Genomic DNA, 15159 nt, shown 5'->3' with positions numbered 1-15159 from the left:
TAGCAAACTTTGTAGATTGCACAGCAGTCAATGTATCTTTAAGTTGATTTAAGGTTTCTCAAAATTCTAGGCTTGGGTATTGTGGAATACTAAACATTATTATTTTCTTTCAGAATCAATAACTAAAATTATTGTTGGATCAAAGTTTGTCATCTAGGTGTATATATTTTTACATAAAGATAACATCTTATGTTTGGATTTTAATAATGAAATCATATCAAACATGATTCAAAGTGAAGAATCTCTAACCCTTTGGTCTTTAAAGTATTCAGTAAACTTTGTAGATTGCACATCAACCATTAAATATATTTCTCAGTTTGTTTAAGGTTTCTCAAACTTCTTGAATGGGGTATTGTAGAATACTAAACAATATTAGTTTTATTCAGAATTAATAACTGAAATTATTGTTGGATTAAAGTTTGTCATCTGTGTGTAAGATTATCCAAAACAGTTGTCTCAAAGAAACAAAACAAATATGTTTTTTACTTGAATATTTATATTACTATACTTTCTTAGGCGTTAATCTTTGGCTAGACAGTGACCACGTGGCCTAATGGATAAAGCAACTGACTTCGGATCAGAAAATTGAGGGTTCGTGTCCCTTCGTGGTCATTGGATTCAATGTTATTTGTTTATACTGTATTTTTTTTCATTAAGATGAAATATTTTGTAAAGAATATAATAATGAAATCAGAACAAACACAGCTCAAAGTAAAATATCTCAAAACCTTTGTTCTTTAAACTATTTAGCAAACTGTAGATTACACAGCAATCAATGTATCTTTAAGTTGATTTAATGTTTCTCAAAATTCTAGGCTTGGGTATTGTGGAATACTAAACATTATTATTTTCTTTCAGAATCAATAACTAAAATTATTGTTGGATCAAAGTTTGTAATCTAGGTGTATATATTTTTACATAAAGATAACACTTATGTTTGGATTATAATAATGAAATCAGAACAAACATGATTCAAAGTGAAGAATCTCTAACCCTTTGGTCTTTAAACTATTCAGTAAACTTTGTAGATTGCACATCAACCATTAAATATATTTCTCAGTTTGTTTAAGGTTTCTCAAACTTCTTGAATGGGGTATTGTAGAATACTAAACAATATTAGTTTTATTCAGAATTAATAATTGAAATTATTGCTGGATTAAAGATTGTCATCTGAGTGTAAGATTATCCAAAACAGTTGTCTCAAAGAAACAAAACAAATATGTTTTTTACTTGAATCTTTATATTACTATACTTTCTTAGGCGTTAATCTTTAGACAGACATTGACCACGTGGCCTAATGGATAAGGCATCTGACTTCGGATCAGAAGATTGAGGGTTCGAGTCCCTTCGTGGTCATTGTATTCAATGTTATTTGTTTATACTGTATTTTTTTCATTAAGATTAAATATTTTGTAAGGAATATAATAATGAAATCAGAACAAACACAGCTCAAAGTAAAATATCTCAAAACCTTTGTTCTTTAAACTATTTAGCAAACTTTGTAGATTGCACAGCAGTCAATGTATCTTTAAGTTGATTTAAGGTTTCTCAAAATTCTAGGCTTGGGTATTGTGGAATACTAAACATTATTATTTTCTTTCAGAATCAATAACTAAAATTATTGTTGGATCAAAGTTTGACATCTAAGTGTATATATTTTTAGATAAAGATAACATCTTATGTTTGGATTATAATAATGAAATCAGATCAAACATGATTCAAAGTGAAGAATCTCTAACCTTTTGGTCTTTTAACTATTCAGTAAACTTTGTAGATTGCACATCAACCATTAAATATATTTCTCAGTTTGTTTAAGGTTTCTCAAACTTCTTGAATGGGGTATTGTAGAATACTAAACAATATTAGTTTTATTCTGAATTAATAATTGAAATTATTGTTGGATTAAAGTTTGTCATCTGAGTGTAAGATTATCCAAAACAGTTGTCTCAAAGAAACAAAACAAATACGTTTTTTACTTGAATCTTTATATTACTATACTTTTTTAGGCGTTAATCTTTGGACAGACATTGACCACGTGGTCTAATGGATAAGGCGTCTGACTTCGGATCAGAAGATTGAGGATTCGAGTCCATTCGTGGTCATTGCATTCAATGTTATTTGTTTATACTGTATTTTTTCATTAAGATTAAATATTTTGTAAGTAATATAATAATGAAATCAGAACAAACACAGCTCAAAGTAAAATATCTCAAAACCTTTGTTCTTTAAACTATTTAGCAAACTTTGTAGATTGCACAGCAGTCAATGTATCTTTAAGTTGATTTAAGGTTTCTCAAAATTCTAGGCTTGGGTATTGTGGAATACTAAACATTATTATTTTCTTTCAGAATCAATAACTAAAATTATTGTTGGATCAAAGTTTGTAATATAGGTGTATATATTTTTACATAAAGATAACATCTTATGTTTGGATTATAATAATGAAATCAGAACAAACATGATTCAAAGTGAAGAATCTCTAACCCTTTGGTCTTTAAACTATTCAGTAAACTTTGTAGATTGCACATCAACCATTAAATATATTTCTCAGTTTGTTTAAGGTTTCTCAAACTTCTTGAATGGGGAATTGTAGAATACTAAACAATATTAGTTTTATTCAGAATTAATAATTGAAATTATTGCTGGATTAAAGATTGTCATCTGAGTGTAAGATTATCCAAAACAGTTGTCTCAAAGAAACAAAACAAATATGTTTTTTACTTGAATCTTTATATTACTATACTTTCTTAGGCGTTAAACTTTAGACAGACATTGACCACGTGGCCTAATGGATAAGGCGTCTGACTTCGGATCAGAAGATTGAGGGTTCGAGTCCTTTCGTGGTCATTGTATTCAATGTTATTTGTTTATACTGTATTTTTTTCATTAAGATTAAATATTTTGTAAGGAATATAATAATGAAATCAGAACAAACACAGCTCAAAGTAAAATATCTCAAAACCTTTGTTCTTTAAAATATTTAGCAAACTTTGTAGATTGCACAGCAGTCAATGTATCTTTAAGTTGATTTTAGGTTTCTCAAAATTCTAGGCTTGGGTATTGTGGAATACTAAACATTATTATTTTCTTTCAGAATCAATAACTAAAATTATTGTTGGATCAAAGTTTGTCATCTAGGTGTATATATTTTTACATAAAGATAACATCTTATGTTTGGATTTTAATAATGAAATCATATCAAACATGATTCAAAGTGAAGAATCTCTAACCCTTGGGTCTTTAAAGTATTCAGTAAACTTTGTAGATTGCACATCAACCATTAAATATATTTCTCAGTTTGTTTAAGGTTTCTCAAACTTCTTGAATGGGGTATTGTAGAATACTAAACAATATTAGTTTTATTCAGAATTAATAACTGAAATTATTGTTGTATTAAAGTTTGTCATCTGTGTGTAAGATTATCCAAAACAGTTGTCTCAAAGAAACAAAACAAATATGTTTTTTACTTGAATCTTTATATTACTATACTTTCTTAGGCGTTAATCTTTGGCTAGACAGTGACCACGTGGCCTAATGGATAAGGCAACTGACTTCGGATCAGAAAATTGAGGGTTCGTGTCCCTTCGTGGTCATTGGATTCAATGTTATTTGTTTATACTGTATTTTTTTCATTAAGATTAAATATTTTGTAAGGAATATAATAATGAAATCAGAACAAACACAGCTCAAAGTAAAATATCTCAAAACCTTTGTTCTTTAAACTATTTAGCAAACTTTGTAGATTACACAGCAATCAATGTATCTTTAAGTTGATTTAATGTTTCTCAAAATTCTAGGCTTGGGTATTGTGGAATACTAAACATTATTATTTTCTTTCAGAATCAATAACTAAAATTATTGTTGGATCAAAGTTTGTAATCTAGGTGTATATATTTTTACATAAAGATAACATCTTATGTTTGGATTATAATAATGTAATCAGAACAAACATGATTCAAAGTGAAGAATCTCTAACCCTTTGGTCTTTAAACTATTCAGTAAACTTTGTAGATTGCACATCAACCATTAAATATATTTCTCAGTTTGTTTAAGGTTTCTCAAACTTCTTGAATGGGGTATTGTAGAATACTAAACAATATTAGTTTTATTCAGAATTAATAATTGAAATTATTGCTGGATTAAAGATTGTCATCTGAGTGTAAGATTATCCAAAACAGTTGTCTCAAAGAAACAAAACAAATATGTTTTTTACTTGAATCTTTATATTACTATACTTTCTTAGGCGTTAATCTTTAGACAGACATTGACCACGTGGCCTAATGGATAAGGCGTCTGACTTCGGATCAGAAGATTGAGGGTTCGAGTCCCTTCGTGGTCATTGTATTCAATGTTATTTGTTTATACTGTATTTTTTTCATTAAGATTAAATATTTTGTAAGGAATATAATAATGAAATCAGAACAAACACAGCTCAAAGTAAAATATCTCAAAACCTTTGTTCTTTAAACTATTTAGCAAACTTTGTAGATTGCACAGCAGTCAATGTATCTTTAAGTTGATTTAAGGTTTCTCAAAATTCTAGGCTTGGGTATTGTGGAATACTAAACATTATTATTTTCTTTCAGAATCAATAACTAAAATTATTGTTGGATCAAAGTTTGACATCTAAGTGTATATATTTTTAGATAAAGATAACATCTTATGTTTGGATTATAATAATGAAATGAGATCAAACATGATTCAAAGTGAAGAATCTCTAACCTTTTGGTCTTTTAACTATTCAGTAAACTTTGTAGATTGCACATCAACCATTAAATATATTTCTCAGTTTGTTTAAGGTTTCTCAAACTTCTTGAATGGGGTATTGTAGAATACTAAACAATATTAGTTTTATTCAGAATTAATAATTGAAATTATTGTTGGATTAAAGTTTGTCATCTGAGTGTAAGATTATCCAAAACAGTTGTCTCAAAGAAACAAAACAAATATGTTTTTTACTTGAATCTTTATATTACTATACTTTCTTAGGCGTTAATCTTTGGCTAGACAGTGACCACGTGGCCTAATGGATAAGGCAACTGACTTCGGATCAGAAAATTGAGGGTTCGTGGTCATTGGATTCAATGTTATTTGTTTATACTGTATTTTTTTTCATTAAGATGAAATATTTTGTAAGGAATATAATAATGAAATCAGAACAAACACAGCTCAAAGTAAAATATCTCAAAACCTTTGTTCTTTAAACTATATAGCAAACTTTGTAGATTACACAGCAATCAATGTATCTTTAAGTTGATTTAATGTTTCTCAAAATTCTAGGCTTGGGTATTGTGGAATACTAAACATTATTATTTTCTTTCAGAATCAATAACTAAAATTATTGTTGGATCAAAGTTTGTCATCTAAGTGTATATATTTTTACATAAAGATAACATCTTATATTTGGAATATAATAATGAAATCAGATCAAACATGATTCAAAGTGAAGAATTTCTAACCCTTTGGTCTTTAAACTATTCAGTAAACTTTGTAGCTTGCACATCAACCATTAAATATATTTCTCAGTTTGTTTAAGGTTTCTCAAACTTCTTGAATGGGGTATTGTAGAATACTAAACAATATTAGTTTTATTCAGAATTAATAATTGAAATTATTGTTGGATTAAAGTTTGTCATCTGTGTGTAAGATTATCCAAAACAGTTGTCTCAAAGAAAAAAACAAATATGTTTTTTACTTGAATCTTTATGTTACTATACTTTCTTAGGCATTAAACTGTTGACAAATAGTGACCATGTGGCCTAATGGATAAGGCGTTTGACTTCGGATTAGAAAATTGAGGGTTCGAGTCCCTTCGTGGTCATTGGATTCAATGTCATTTGTTTATACTGTATTTTTTTCATTAAGATGAAATATTTTGTAAGGAATATAATAATGAAATCAGAACAAACACAGCTCAAAGTAAAATATCTCAAAACCTTTGGTCTTTAAACTATTTAGCAAACTTTGTAGATTGCACAGCAGTCAATGTATCTTTAAGTTGATTTAAGGTTTCTCAAAATTCTAGGCTTGGGTATTATAGAATACTAAACATTATTATTTTCTTTCAGAATCAATAACTAAAATTATTGTTGGATCAAAGTTTGTCATCTAAGTGTATATATTTTTACATAAAGAAAACATCTTATGTTTGGAAAATAATAATGAAATCAGATCAAACATGATTCAAAGTGAAGAATCTCTAACCCTTTGGTCTTTAAACTATTCAGTAAACTTTGTAGATTGCACATCAACCATTAAATATATTTCTCAGTTTGTTTAAGGTTTCTCAAACTTCTTGAATGGGGTATTGTAGAATACTAAACAATATTAGTTTTATTCAGAATTAATAACTGAAATTATTGTTGTATTAAAGTTTGTCATCTGTGTGTAAGATTATCCAAAACAGTTGTCTCAAAGAAACAAAACAAATATGTTTTTCACTTGAATCTTTATATTACTATACTTACTTAGGCGTTAATCTGTGGACAGACAGTGACCACGTGGCCTAATGGATAAGGCGTCTGACTTCGGATCAGAATATTCAGGGTTCGAGTCCCTTCGTGGTCATTGGATTCAATGTTATTTGTTTATACTGTATTTTTTTTCATTAAGATGAAATATTTTGTAAGGAATATAATAATGAAATCAGAACAAACACAGCTCAAAGTAAAATATCTCAAAACCTTTGTTCTTTAAACTATTTAGCAAACTTTGTAGATTGCACAGCAGTCAATGTATCTTTAAGTTGATTTAATGTTTCTCAAAATTTTAGGCTTGGGTATTGTGGAATACTAAACATTATTATTTTCTTTCAGAATCAATAACTAAAATTATTGTTGGATCAAAGTTTGTCATCTAAGTGTATATATTTTTACATAAAGATAACATCTTATATTTGGAATATAATAATTAAATCAGATCAAACATGATTCAAAGTGAAGAATTTCTAACCCTTTGGTCTTTAAACTATTCAGTAAACTTTGTAGATTGCACATCAACCATTAAATATATTTCTCAGTTTGTTTAAGGTTTCTCAAACTTCTTGAATGGGGTATTGTAGAATACTAAACAATATTAGTTTTATTCAGAATTAATAATTGAAATTATTGTTGGATTAAAGTTTGTCATCTGTGTGTAAGATTATCCAAAACAGTTGTCTCAAAGAAAAAAAACAAATGTTTTTTACTTGAATCTTTATGTTACTATACTTTCTTAGGCATTAATCTGTTGACAAATAGTGACCATGTGGCCTAATGGATAAGGCGTCTGACTTCGGATTAGAAGATTGAGGGTTCGAGTCCCTTCGTGGTCATTGGATTCAATGTCATTTGTTTATAGTGTATTTTTTTCATTAAGATGAAATATTTTGTAAGGAATATAATAATGAAATCAGAACAAACACAGCTCAAAGTAAAATATCTCAAAACCTTTGGTCTTTAAACCATTTAGCAAAATTTGTAGATTGCACAGCAGTCAATGTATCTTTAAGTTGATTTAAGGTTTCTCAAAATTCTAGGCTTGGGTATTGTGGAATACTAAACATAATTATTTTCTTTCATACTCAATAATTAAAATTATTGTTGGATCAAAGTTTGTCATCTAAGTGTATATATTTTTACATAAAGATAACGTCTTATGTTTGGAAAATAATAATGAAATCAGATCAAACATGATTCAAAGTGAAGAATCTCTAACCCTTTGGTCTTTACACTATTCAGTAAACTTTGTAGATTGCACATCAACCATTAAATATATTTCTCAGTTTGTTTAAGGTTTCTCAAACTTCTTGAATGGGGTATTGTAGAATACTAAACAATATTAGTTTTATTCAGAATTAATAACTGAAATTATTGTTGGATTAAAGTTTGTCATCTGTGTGTAAGATTATCCAAAACAGTTGTCTCAAAGAAACAAAACAAATATGTTTTTTACTTGAATCTTTATATTACTATACTTTCTTAGGCGTTAATCTTTGGCTAGACAGTGACCACGTGGCCTAATGGATAAGGTGCCTGAATTCGGATCTGAAGATTGAGGGTTCGAGTCCCTTCGTGGTCATTGGATTCAATGTTATTTGTTTATACTGTATTTTTTTCATTAAGATTAAATATTTTGTAAGGTATATAATAATGAAATCAGAACAAACACAGCTCAAAGTAAAATATCTCAAAACCATTGTTCTTTAAACTATTTAGCAAACTTTGTAGATTGCACAGCAGTCAATGTATCTTTAAGTTGATTTAAGGTTTCTCAAAATTCTAGGCTTGGGTTTTGTGGAATACTAAACATTATTATTTTCTTTCAGAATCAATAACTAAAATTATTGTTGGATCAAAGTTTGTCATCTAAGTGTATTTATTTTTACATTAAGATGACATCTTATATTTGGAATATAATAATGAAATCAGATCAAACATGATTCAAAAGGAGAATTTCTAACCCTTTGGTCTTTAAACTATTCAGTAAACTTTGTAGATTGCACATCAAGCATTAAATATATTTCTCAGTTTGTTTAAGGTTTCTCAAACTTCTTGAATGGGGTATTGAAGAATACTAAACAATATTAGTTTTATTCAGAATTAATAATTGAAATTATTGTTGGATTAAAGTTTGTCATCTGAGTGTAAGATTATCCAAAACATTTGTCTCAAAGAAACAAAACAAATGTTTTTTACTTGAATCTTTGTTACTATACTTTCTTAGGCGTTAATTGTTAACAAAACAGTGACCACGTGGCTTCATGGATAAGGCGTCTGACTTTGTGTCAGAAGATTGAGGGTTTGAATCCCTTCATGGTCATTGGATTCAATGTTATTTGTTTATACTGTATTTTTTTCATTAAGATGAAATATTTTGTAAGGAATATAATAATGAAATCACAACAAACACAGCTCAAAGTAAAATATCTCAAACCCTTTAGTCTTTAAACTATTTAGCAAACTTTGTAGATTGCACAGCAGTCAATGTATCTTTAAGTTGGTTAAAGGTTTCTCAAAATTCTAGGCTTGGGTATTGTGGAATACTTTACATTATTATTTTCTTTCAGAATCAATAATTAAAATTATTGTTGGATCAAAGTTTGTCATCTAAGTGTATATATTTTTACATAAAGATAACACCTTATGTTTGGAATATAATAATGAAATCAGATCAAACATGATTCAAAGTAAAGAATCTCTAACCCTTTGGTCTTTAAACTATTCAGTAAACTTTGTAGATTGCACATCAACCATTAAATATATTTCTCAGTTTGTTTAAGGTTTCTCAAACTTCTTGAATGGGGTATTGTAGAATACTAAACAATATTAGTTTTATTCAGAATTAATAATTGAAATTATTGCTGGATTAAAGATTGTCATCTGAGTGTAAGATTATCCAAAACAGTTGTCTCAAAGAAACAAAACAAATATGTTTTTTACTTGAATCTTTATATTACTATACTTTCTTAGGCGTTAATCTTTAGACAGACATTGACCACGTGGCCTAATGGATAAGGCATCTGACTTCGGATCAGAAGATTGAGGGTTCGAGTCCCTTCGTGGTCATTGTATTCAATGTTATTTGTTTATACTGTATATTTTTCCATTAAGATTAAATATTTTGTAAGGAATATAATAATGAAATCAGAACAAACACAGCTCAAAGTAAAATATCTCAAAACCTTTGTTCTTTAAACTATTTAGCAAACTTTGTAGATTGCACAGCAGTCAATGTATCTTTAAGTTGATTTAAGGTTTCTCAAAATTCTAGGCTTGGGTATTGTGGAATACTAAACATTATTATTTTCTTTCAGAATCAATAACTAAAATTATTGTTGGATCAAAGTTTGACATCTAAGTGTATATATTTTTAGATAAAGATAACATCTTATGTTTGGATTATAATAATGAAATCAGATCAAACATGATTCAAAGTGAAGAATCTCTAACCTTTTGGTCTTTTAACTATTCAGTAAACTTTGTAGATTGCACATCAACCATTAAATATATTTCTCAGTTTGTTTAAGGTTTCTCAAACTTCTTGAATGGGGTATTGTACAATACTAAACAATATTAGTTTTATTCTGAATTAATAATTGAAATTATTGTTGGATTAAAGTTTGTCATCTGAGTGTAAGATTATCCAAAACAGTTGTCTCAAAGAAACAAAACAAATACGTTTTTTACTTGAATCTTTATATTACTATACTTTCTTAGGCGTTAATCTTTGGACAGACATTGACCACGTGGTCTAATGGATAAGGCGTCTGACTTCGGATCAGAAGATTGAGGATTCGAGTCCCTTCGTGGTCATTGCATTCAATGTTATTTGTTTATACTGTATTTTTTCATTAAGATTAAATATTTTGTAAGTAATATAATAATGAAATCAGAACAAACACAGCTCAAAGTAAAATATCTCAAAACCTTTGTTCTTTAAACTATTTAGCAAACTTTGTAGATTGCACAGCAGTCAATGTATCTTTAAGTTGATTTAAGGTTTCTCAAAATTCTAGGCTTGGGTATTGTGGAATACTAAACATTATTATTTTCTTTCAGAATCAATAACTAAAATTATTGTTGGATCAAAGTTTGTAATATAGGTGTATATATTTTTACATAAAGATAACATCTTATGTTTGGATTATAATAATGAAATCAGAACAAACATGATTCAAAGTGAAGAATCTCTAACCCTTTGGTCTTTAAACTATTCAGTAAACTTTGTAGATTGCACATCAACCATTAAATATATTTCTCAGTTTGTTTAAGGTTTCTCAAACTTCTTGAATGGGGAATTGTAGAATACTAAACAATATTAGTTTTATTCAGAATTAATAATTGAAATTATTGCTGGATTAAAGATTGTCATCTGAGTGTAAGATTATCCAAAACAGTTGTCTCAAAGAAACAAAACAAATATGTTTTTTACTTGAATCTTTATATTACTATACTTTCTTAGGCGTTAAACTTTAGACAGACATTGACCACGTGGCCTAATGGATAAGGCGTCTGACTTCGGATCAGAAGATTGAGGGTTCGAGTCCCTTCGTGGTCATTGTATTCAATGTTATTTGTTTATACTGTATTTTTTTCATTAAGATTAAATATTTTGTAAGGAATATAATAATGAAATCAGAACAAACACAGCTCAAAGTAAAATATCTCAAAACCTTTGTTCTTTAAAATATTTAGCAAACTTTGTAGATTGCACAGCAGTCAATGTATCTTTAAGTTGATTTTAGGTTTCTCAAAATTCTAGGCTTGGGTATTGTGGAATACTAAACATTATTATTTTCTTTCAGAATCAATAACTAAAATTATTGTTGGATCAAAGTTTGTCATCTAGGTGTATATATTTTTACATAAAGATAACATCTTATGTTTGGATTTTAATAATGAAATCATATCAAACATGATTCAAAGTGAAGAATCTCTAACCCTTTGGTCTTTAAAGTATTCAGTAAACTTTGTAGATTGCACATCAACCATTAAATATATTTCTCAGTTTGTTTAAGGTTTCTCAAACTTCTTGAATGGGGTATTGTAGAATACTAAACAATATTAGTTTTATTCAGAATTAATAACTGAAATTATTGTTGTATTAAAGTTTGTCATCTGTGTGTAAGATTATCCAAAACAGTTGTCTCAAAGAAACAAAACAAATATGTTTTTTACTTGAATCTTTATATTACTATACTTTCTTAGGCGTTAATCTTTGGCTAGACAGTGACCACGTGGCCTAATGGATAAGGCAACTGACTTCGGATCAGAAAATTGAGGGTTCGTGTCCCTTCGTGGTCATTGGATTCAATGTTATTTGTTTATACTGTATTTTTTTTCATTAAGATTAAATATTTTGTAAGGAATATAATAATGAAATCAGAACAAACACAGCTCAAAGTAAAATATCTCAAAACCTTTGTTCTTTAAACTATTTAGCAAACTTTGTAGATTACACAGCAATCAATGTATCTTTAAGTTGATTTAATGTTTCTCAAAATTCTAGGCTTGGGTATTGTGGAATACTAAACATTATTATTTTCTTTCAGAATCAATAACTAAAATTATTGTTGGATCAAAGTTTGTAATCTAGGTGTATATATTTTTACATAAAGATAACATCTTATGTTTGGATTATAATAATGAAATCAGAACAAACATGATTCAAAGTGAAGAATCTCTAACCCTTTGGTCTTTAAACTATTCAGTAAACTTTGTAGATTGCACATCAACCATTAAATATATTTCTCAGTTTGTTTAAGGTTTCTCAAACTTCTTGAATGGGGTATTGTAGAATACTAAACAATATTAGTTTTATTCAGAATTAATAATTGAAATTATTGCTGGATTAAAGATTGTCATCTGAGTGTAAGATTATCCAAAACAGTTGTCTCAAAGAAACAAAACAAATATGTTTTTTACTTGAATCTTTATATTACTATACTTTCTTAGGCGTTAATCTTTAGACAGACATTGACCACGTGGCCTAATGGATAAGGCGTCTGACTTCGGATCAGAAGATTGAGGGTTCGAGTCCCTTCGTGGTCATTGTATTCAATGTTATTTGTTTATACTGTATTTTTTTCATTAAGATTAAATATTTTGTAAGGAATATAATAATGAAATCAGAACAAACACAGCTCAAAGTAAAATATCTCAAAACCTTTGTTCTTTAAACTATTTAGCAAACTTTGTAGATTGCACAGCAGTCAATGTATCTTTAAGTTGATTTAAGGTTTCTCAAAATTCTAGGCTTGGGTATTGTGGAATACTAAACATTATTATTTTCTTTCAGAATCAATAACTAAAATTATTGTTGGATCAAAGTTTGACATCTAAGTGTATATATTTTTAGATAAAGATAACATCTTATGTTTGGATTATAATAATGAAATGAGATCAAACATGATTCAAAGTGAAGAATCTCTAACCTTTTGGTCTTTTAACTATTCAGTAAACTTTGTAGATTGCACATCAACCATTAAATATATTTCTCAGTTTGTTTAAGGTTTCTCAAACTTCTTGAATGGGGTATTGTAGAATACTAAACAATATTAGTTTTATTCAGAATTAATAATTGAAATTATTGTTGGATTAAAGTTTGTCATCTGAGTGTAAGATTATCCAAAACAGTTGTCTCAAAGAAACAAAACAAATATGTTTTTTACTTGAATCTTTATATTACTATACTTTCTTAGGCGTTAATCTTTGGCTAGACAGTGACCACGTGGCCTAATGGATAAGGCAACTGACTTCGGATCAGAAAATTGAGGGTTCGTGGTCATTGGATTCAATGTTATTTGTTTATACTGTATTTTTTTTCATTAAGATGAAATATTTTGTAAGGAATATAATAATGAAATCAGAACAAACACAGCTCAAAGTAAAATATCTCAAAACCTTTGTTCTTTAAACTATATAGCAAACTTTGTAGATTACACAGCAATCAATGTATCTTTAAGTTGATTTAATGTTTCTCAAAATTCTAGGCTTGGGTATTGTGGAATACTAAACATTATTATTTTCTTTCAGAATCAATAACTAAAATTATTGTTGGATCAAAGTTTGTCATCTAAGTGTATACATTTTTACATAAAGATAACATCTTATATTTGGAATATAATAATGAAATCAGATCAAACATGATTCAAAGTGAAGAATTTCTAACCCTTTGGTCTTTAAACTATTCAGTAAACTTTGTAGCTTGCACATCAACCATTAAATATATTTCTCAGTTTGTTTAAGGTTTCTCAAACTTCTTGAATGGGGTATTGTAGAATACTAAACAATATTAGTTTTATTCAGAATTAATAATTGAAATTATTGTTGGATTAAAGTTTGTCATCTGTGTGTAAGATTATCCAAAACAGTTGTCTCAAAGAAAAAAACAAATATGTTTTTTACTTGAATCTTTATGTTACTATACTTTCTTAGGCATTAAACTGCTGACAAATAGTGACCATGTGGCCTAATGGATAAGGCGTTTGACCTCGGATTAGAAGATTGAGGGTTCGAGTCCCTTCGTGGTCATTGGATTCAATGTCATTTGTTTATACTGTATTTTTTTCATTAAGATGAAATATTTTGTAAGGAATATAATAATGAAATCAGAACAAACACAGCTCAAAGTAAAATATCTCAAAACCTTTGGTCTTTAAACTATTTAGCAAACTTTGTAGATTGCACAGCAGTCAATGTATCTTTAAGTTGATTTAAGGTTTCTCAAAATTCTAGGCTTGGGTATTATGGAATACTAAACATTATTATTTTCTTTCAGAATCAATAACTAAAATTATTGTTGGATCAAAGTTTGTCATCTAAGTGTATATATTTTTACATAAAGAAAACATCTTATGTTTGGAAAATAATAATGAAATCAGATCAAACATGATTCAAAGTGAAGAATCTCTAACCCTTTGGTCTTTAAACTATTCAGTAAACTTTGTAGATTGCACATCAACCATTAAATATATTTCTCAGTTTGTTTAAGGTTTCTCAAACTTCTTGAATGGGGTATTGTAGAATACTAAACAATATTAGTTTTATTCAGAATTAATAACTGAAATTATTGTTGTATTAAAGTTTGTCATCTGTGTGTAAGATTATCCAAAACAGTTGTCTCAAAGAAACAAAACAAATATGTTTTTTACTTGAATCTTTATATTACTATACTTTCTTAGGCGTTAATCTTTAGACAGACATTGACCACGTGGCCTAATGGATAAGGCATCTGACTTCGGATCAGAAGATTGAGGGTTCGAGTCCCTTCGTGGTCATTGTATTAAATGTTATTTGTTTATACTGTATATTTTTCCATTAAGATTAAATATTTTGTAAGGAATATAATAATGAAATCAGAACAAACACAGCTCAAAGTAAAATATCTCAAAACCTTTGTTCTTTAAACTATTTAGCAAACTTTGTAGATTGCACAGCAGTCAATGTATCTTTAAGTTGATTTAAGGTTTCTCAAAATTCTAGGCTTGGGTATTGTGGAATACTAAACATTATTATTTTCTTTCAGAATCAATAACTAAAATTATTGTTGGATCAAAGTTTGACATCTAAGTGTATATATTTTTAGATAAAGATAACATCTTATGTTTGGATTATAATAATGAAATCAGATCAAACATGATTCAAAGTGAAGAATCTCTAACCTTTTGGTCTTTTAACT

The 15159-nt window shown here is 28.1% G+C and overlaps 12 non-coding genes across 12 annotated transcripts; all 12 read left to right on the top strand.

The window, feature by feature from the left end:
- Positions 1-1283: 1283 nt before the first annotated feature.
- On the top strand, positions 1284-1356 carry TRNAR-UCG (transfer RNA arginine (anticodon UCG)). The gene has a single exon. It is a non-coding gene; the product is annotated as a tRNA-Arg (tRNA).
- A 1418-nt stretch (positions 1357-2774) lies between these two features.
- On the top strand, positions 2775-2847 carry TRNAR-UCG (transfer RNA arginine (anticodon UCG)). The gene has a single exon. It is a non-coding gene; the product is annotated as a tRNA-Arg (tRNA).
- A 1419-nt stretch (positions 2848-4266) lies between these two features.
- On the top strand, positions 4267-4339 carry TRNAR-UCG (transfer RNA arginine (anticodon UCG)). Its single transcript has one exon. It is a non-coding gene; the product is annotated as a tRNA-Arg (tRNA).
- A 1409-nt stretch (positions 4340-5748) lies between these two features.
- On the top strand, positions 5749-5821 carry TRNAR-UCG (transfer RNA arginine (anticodon UCG)). The gene has a single exon. It is a non-coding gene; the product is annotated as a tRNA-Arg (tRNA).
- A 673-nt stretch (positions 5822-6494) lies between these two features.
- TRNAR-UCG (transfer RNA arginine (anticodon UCG)) lies at positions 6495-6567 on the top strand. The gene has a single exon. It is a non-coding gene; the product is annotated as a tRNA-Arg (tRNA).
- A 672-nt stretch (positions 6568-7239) lies between these two features.
- On the top strand, positions 7240-7312 carry TRNAR-UCG (transfer RNA arginine (anticodon UCG)). The gene has a single exon. It is a non-coding gene; the product is annotated as a tRNA-Arg (tRNA).
- A 2160-nt stretch (positions 7313-9472) lies between these two features.
- On the top strand, positions 9473-9545 carry TRNAR-UCG (transfer RNA arginine (anticodon UCG)). Its single transcript has one exon. It is a non-coding gene; the product is annotated as a tRNA-Arg (tRNA).
- A 674-nt stretch (positions 9546-10219) lies between these two features.
- Positions 10220-10292, top strand: TRNAR-UCG (transfer RNA arginine (anticodon UCG)). Its single transcript has one exon. It is a non-coding gene; the product is annotated as a tRNA-Arg (tRNA).
- Positions 10293-10964: 672 nt separating this feature from the next.
- TRNAR-UCG (transfer RNA arginine (anticodon UCG)) lies at positions 10965-11037 on the top strand. The gene has a single exon. It is a non-coding gene; the product is annotated as a tRNA-Arg (tRNA).
- A 1420-nt stretch (positions 11038-12457) lies between these two features.
- TRNAR-UCG (transfer RNA arginine (anticodon UCG)) lies at positions 12458-12530 on the top strand. Its single transcript has one exon. It is a non-coding gene; the product is annotated as a tRNA-Arg (tRNA).
- A 1409-nt stretch (positions 12531-13939) lies between these two features.
- On the top strand, positions 13940-14012 carry TRNAR-UCG (transfer RNA arginine (anticodon UCG)). The gene has a single exon. It is a non-coding gene; the product is annotated as a tRNA-Arg (tRNA).
- A 673-nt stretch (positions 14013-14685) lies between these two features.
- TRNAR-UCG (transfer RNA arginine (anticodon UCG)) lies at positions 14686-14758 on the top strand. The gene has a single exon. It is a non-coding gene; the product is annotated as a tRNA-Arg (tRNA).
- The last annotated feature ends 401 nt before the right edge of the window (positions 14759-15159 follow it).

This window comes from Pseudophryne corroboree, chromosome 8, assembly GCF_028390025.1.
Source record: "Pseudophryne corroboree isolate aPseCor3 chromosome 8, aPseCor3.hap2, whole genome shotgun sequence".
NCBI lineage: Eukaryota > Metazoa > Chordata > Amphibia > Anura > Myobatrachidae > Pseudophryne > Pseudophryne corroboree.
Note: the sequence above shows the minus strand (reverse complement) of the source record. Positions and strands in the feature narration are given on the sequence as shown.